This window comes from Pinus tabuliformis, chromosome X (assembly GCF_031772625.1).
Source record: "Pinus tabuliformis cultivar Carrire ecotype Pingquan chromosome X, CPIR1, whole genome shotgun sequence".
Taxonomy (NCBI): domain Eukaryota; kingdom Viridiplantae; phylum Streptophyta; class Pinopsida; order Pinales; family Pinaceae; genus Pinus; species Pinus tabuliformis.
Window position 1 is genome coordinate 712,260,917 of NC_142308.1, and position 6,591 is coordinate 712,267,507.

Below are 6,591 nucleotides of genomic sequence, written 5' to 3' on the forward strand. Positions count from 1 at the left end.
ACCTCCATCACCACAACAGATGAACTAAGGACCAATTCATTGTCATTTACATGTTCTATAAATTTTATTTTCTTAGGACATTGATCTTTTCCTTCTTTGTTGCTCACTATAGAACATTAAACATATATGAATTAATTGATTGTTTGAAACATGTTATCTAATATTCTTAAGTATATTATTAAAAAAAAAAAAACTCATATTGAATAATCTTTTTTCATTCGCCCGATTCATCATTCTGTAATTTTATAATCAGGCTTTTACACTCTTTTGCACTTAGATTAGAAATAATCTTATTAACCTTGTTCATTTTTCGACTCTGCATGACATACACTAACCAATACATATTAGTTAAACTTGCATACAACTCAAACATATTAATTTTGTAAAGAATCTACAAAGAACTTGCCTTCTCTACTTTTTTGACGTGCTATCACTATGTCGATCAATATTTTTATTACTTGTGACCTTCTGAGACATTTTTTAATCAATATACAACCTGTAGCATTCAATATAGAAGTCATCAAATATATCTTACAAATAAATCAAATAATTTTCAGCAAAAAAACTATGGTAACAGGTGTGTTTATCTAAATAAATGCATCGGTGCATTCAAAACATTATACGCACCGAGCGTTGAATTGTTCAAGCATACCGTCATAGAAAATTAATTTTAAACTATTATAGTGCGATTTGTAAGGATAATCACACTGAAATGATTTAATAGTGTTATTTGGAAGAGACGAGTCAGTGTGTTATATTACACTGGGAGCAATGATTAACGGACTAGACAAAATAGATAGTGTTCTAATAGGTCGGTGCGTTGCATTACACAGGGAGAACCAGTGCATTATATTACAGAGGGCGCACTGGGAACATATAGTTGCTTTAAAAAAAATGTAAACAACCGATAAAGTTTGGATCTAATTCAATAATTGATTCCCCTACTTTACCTGTCAAACCCTATATATAGTAAGCACACAAACCTATTAAATATAAGATCCCTAAATTGAAAAAACCTAATTGTGAAGTGGTAGAGGAAGTTAAACCCTAAGGTGATTTTGCAGGAAGAAGCAAGGGTTTAAAGTAAATATTGATTTTTTTGTTGTTTTTTGTCTGAATTTTATTTAAATTTAAATAGGAAAGTAGATCGTAAAGTAATATTTTTATTATACAAGTTTTTTTTTTTTTGAATTGTGAATAAATTTAACAAAAATTGTAATATATTTTAACAGTAAAATTTAAAATTTTTGCTATCTAGGGTTTTGAGTGAATCATCATATCTTTCAACTTCTGATCTTTTGGTAGATCCAAAATATTTTGCAGCTCCACAGTGCTCTCGGTATCTTTCTCTTGCAAATGATATCCCTTTTAATTAAAATCTAATAAAAACTATAAAATTTCTTATAAGTAAAATAAACAATAAAATTTAAATTTTTTACTATGCAAGTTTTTGACTGAATCACCATACCTTTCAACTTTTGATCTTCTGAATAGTATTGTTGCTCCAAAGTATTTTGTTGTTGTACAGTGCTCTTGGTATGTCTCTCTTGTAAATCACTCACTTGAAATTTTGGATAAAATAATGAAATGGTGAATAAATTTTTACGATTTAAAAGACTTTATGAAATTAGATTTCGAAAAATCAATTGCCGCCCATTTTTTAATTAAAAAAAAAATCGCGTATTTTTTTTACCTCACATCGGTGAGTTCGATAGTCAAGTGCCCTGGTGCATTTATACAAAAGGCACACTAACATTGTCGGGGCGGCAAAGTTTTTCAGCGCACCAACATGATACAATTTATTTATTTTTGTTCGAAATCCCGAAACTGTGCGATTAATTTTTTTAACGCAACAATGTGATTTCTATTTAAGAGCATCAGTGCTCGAATTTTTATAAGAGCATCAAGTTGGTTGAATTCGTTTTTTATTTTTTTTAAATCAGGAAATAAGTGCGTAGCGATGTTATTTTTTTTTTAACTCGTGAGTGCGTTTTTGTAGAAAAGCACCAATATGATAACATTTTATTTATTTATTTATTTTCGGAATGTCGATAACAAGTGCAGGTATTACTTGAATGCCCCAGTGTTGTTAATGTTTTAAACACATCGATGTGCTTTGTTCTGATAAGCACACTGGTTTGGTTTAAAAACTGTTTGAAAATTTAATTTCACATAAAATGGCATATTAATCTCAAGTTATCCTTTAGAATGCATCCACATGAATTACAGTGGTTCATGGTATACATTTTCCACTTAAAGTCGCCTTATTATTGAAAATTAGTTTGAAAACTATATTGAAATTCAAATTGTGGTTATATGGTTGTCGAGATTAATTTTGGATATGCGCATTATTTTTTATTTTTTATTTTTCTCAAATGTAGGGACAAAATCTCAATAATATCCGCAAATGGTCAATTCTTAAAATTCCAGCTCGTTCCATATTGTTGGTCAAAGTCTTTCATGAAGTTCTCCCTTTCCATCTCACGTAAGTTTAAATTTTATTTATATTTCGATTATCTAATTGGATTTTTTTTAGTCCATGTCAATTTGAATAAAAATATATCCAAATTTGCAGTAACGTAATTTAGAACCGAATTTAGATGCAGAAAATATTACTCCATATTTTTGAAAACGTCAGAACCTCTTATCAGGTGCAACATATCGCAAGATGTTGGTAGATGAAAATGGACTTCTCTTCATTCCAATGTGTTATTTTTAGGTGCAAGTGGTGGGGCACCTTTGATCAGAATAATATAAAGGAGGATCATGATGGCTAATATCTATCAACTCTAGAAATGTGTGGCATGAAGATAGGGAGCCTTATGTTTTCCAAAAACATTGCAACCAAGTGTTTTTTTTAGCAGATGTGTTGGATAGGGATTGTTGGTTCGTATTAAGATAGTACCCTAGATCAAAATCTATTTTTGAGAACAACAGTGTTATCATGCCTGTCAGGCCAGGCAGTAACTCCACAAAACAAAAAACTGATTCGTGTATTATTCCATTAGGTAGGCCTTTGTTATATACAATAGGGAGTGACTGTTCAGTTCATCTCCTGATGACTATTCACATTCCTAATTTAATTATTTACATAAATTCACCAAATCATGAAGATTAGGTGTCAACATTCCCCCCCTTAATCTGAAGGGATGTTGGTGAGTCCAAGCATCATTCTGAATCGTTCAAGCTTTTCCCTTCCAAGCGCTTTGGTGAAGATGTATGCAATTTGCTCATTTGTGGAACAATGACGGAGATGTATTGTTTTGGCCTCAACATGATGTCGAATCAGATGATATTTAGTATTGATGTGCTTCGTTCGATCATGGAACTTTGGGTTCTTGGCCAACTTTATTGCAGAGGTATTGTCAATCATGAGTGGAGTTGATTGTACTTGTTTTACCTACAAATCTTCAAGAATTTTCCTGAGCCACACAATTTATTTTGTTGCTTCAGCTGCTGCCGCGTATTTTGCTTCTATTGTGGAATCTGCTGGAACTGATTGTTTGTGTGATCTCCAAGAGACAGCTCCTGATCCAAGACTCATAGCATATCCTGAAGTAGATACCCCAGTTTCTTTGTCTCCATCGAAGTCTGAATCATAGTATCCAATCAAGCTGAAGTCGTCCACCTGTGTATACTTGATTCCAAGGTCTTGAGTTCCCTTCAAGTACCTTAGAAATTTTTTTGCAGCAGACCAATGTCCCTCACAAGGCTTTTGCATAAACCTGGAGAGGATTCCAACAACAAACGAAATGTCTGGTCCGGTTGTAGTTAGGTAATTGAGACTTCCTACAAGCTGTCTATACTTTGTTGCATCCTCAAATTCCTTTCCTTCAATAGATGTGAGCTTTAAGTTTTGTTCCATTGGAGTAGTAAGGGGATTGCACTTTGTCATGCCAAACCTGTCAACAAATCTCCAATGTATTTCTTTTGAGAAAGAAATATGGACTTTGGATGTTGGGTTACTTCAATGCCAAGATAGTAATGAACATAGCCCAAATTAATCATTTCAAAACTTCTCCCCAATTCCTTCTTTATGGATGCAATGTAGCTTTCATTGTTCCCTGTCATTAAAAGATCATCTACATATACCACAAGATATACAACTGTTTTGCCAACTTTCTTGACAAATAAAGTTGCATCAGCAATTCAAAATGATTGAAATTGAGTTTCAAAAGATGCTCAGTTAGTTTTTCATACCAGGCTCGCCGTGCTTATTTGAGGCCATACAAGGACTTCACAAGTTTGCATACTTTATGTTCATGTCCTTTCGCAGCAAATCCTTCAGGCTGGGACATAAAAACATTTTCTTTTAAATCTCCATTCAAGAAATCAGTTTTTACATCCATTTGATGGACTTTCCAACCGTTCTGAGCTGTTAGTGCAAAAAGTGTCCGGATGGTAGCCCATTTTGCTGTGGGGGCAAAAGTTTCCTCATAATCGACCCCTTCCTTCTGTGCAAAACCCTTTGCCACAAGCCTAGCTTTGTGCTTGTCAAGTGAGCCATCAGCTTTATACTTGTTCTTGTAGACCCACTTGTAGCCAATTGGTTTGGTTCCTAATGGAGGATCAACCAGCTTCCAAGTGTCGTTCTTTATGAGGGCATCATACTCCTTTTGCATTGCTTCTTTCCATTCATCATGAGAAGCAACTTCTTTGAAGGAAGTTGGTTCAAAATCTGTAGACAAGTTCAATTCACAATCATAAGAAACATCCATATCAACAGGTGAATTAGAGTCATCTACATCACCTCCATTTTGTCGGTTCGAATTTCTGGTTCCTGTTTTTCCAATTTCATCAGGATGAACACTTTCAAGTGTCTTCGTCAGCCACTTTGGGGGACCTTTCTGAGATGGTCCAGGCTACTTTGTTGATTGAGTTGGGACTGAATCAAGATTGAGTCTCCCAATTCTATCAATTACATCACTTAAAGCATCATCCGTTGTTGGAGTTTCATGTGGGGGAGAGTGTTCTTCAGAAGAAGATTCCACATGTTGATCTAGTATAGGAATCCCCCCTTCAAGATGTGGAATCTGATTATCAAATTCTTGAAATGATTTTGTTTTTGCGAATCTATCCAAGCGATCAAGTTGCCGCTCAACAACATTGTCAGTTTTGGATGATTCAAGAAAAATTACATCTCGAGATACAACAAACTTTTTATTTACTTCATCATAGAGGTTGTATGCTTTGGAGGTGTTTGAGTACCCCAGGAAGATACACTTACGACTTCTAGCACCAAGTTTGTTTCTATGTACCTTTGGTATCAAGGCATAACAGGTGGAACCAAAGACCCTGAGATGCTTTACCGAAGGAACATGTCCATACCACAATTCATAAGGAGTCTTGTTTCTTATAGCATTAGATGGACATCTATTCTTTATATATGCAGCACATAGAACAACATTAGCCCAAAACATTATCTTTACATTTTTGAAGAAAAGCATGGATCGTACCATATTCAAGGTTGTTCTATTCATTCTTTCAGCTACACCATTCTGTTGGGGATTATAAGGCATAGTTGTTTGATGTTTGATCCCATGTTGGCGAAGATAGTTTTCAAATTCATTTTATGTGTATTCTTTTCCATTATCAGTGCGAATAGACCCAATATGAGATTGTGCATCATTTTCAATCCATTTATGAAAATTCTTGAATGTTTGAAAAGCATCAGATTTGTTCTTCAATAAATAAACCCAACACATTCTGGTGTAGTCATCAATAAATGTCATGATATATTTATTTCCATTTGCAGAAGGAACAGGCATTGGACCACATAAATCTGAATGAATGAGTTCAAGTTTCCTATGTGCTCTTGAATGTTAATCATGAAAAGACTGTTTGCTATGCTTTCCTAGAATGCAAGCATCACATTGCTTAAGTTTCCTAGGAATTGTAGGCAAACCAGCAACACCATTTTTCTTCAATAAGCGGAGAATGTCATAGTTTAAATGTCCAAATCTAGCATGCCATAATAAACTTGATGGAAGTGTACCTTCTTCATGATGAGAAATATATGAGAAATGTTGTGCATGAGCAGAGGTTCCTTGCAGTTTGAGAAGCCTTTCTTCTTCTATTCCCCTCATGACAAGTGAGTGGTCAGATGCTTTTCTTACCTCAAGCTTGCCATCAAACATATGAATGGAGTGACCTTGCTGACGGATGTGGACCAAGGACAACAAGTTTCTCTTGAGATGTGGGAGATATAGAACATGATCCAGAAGAAACTCTGGAAGACCAGGCAGTTTAAGCCTGATTGTGCCAAGCCCTGATGGCTTGATTTTTGATTGATCTGCAAAGTATATTGCTCCATCAACATTGTCAGTGAAATCTTCAAAAAAATCTTTTCTATGAGTCATGTGACAGGTTGCTCCTGAATCAAGCAACCAATCATTTTTCCATGAAGCAAGTGAAGCATTAAACAAATCTTCATTTACTCCAATGTTACATTGTGCCTCAACATAGTGAGCGGATTCAGGTGCTTTACCTTTGTCTATATCATTAGTTTTACCTTTCTGTTGGTTTCTTTTCTGCTCAATTTTATCCCATGGTAGCTTGCATGTAGAGGCATCATGTGATCCGTTTCTTTTG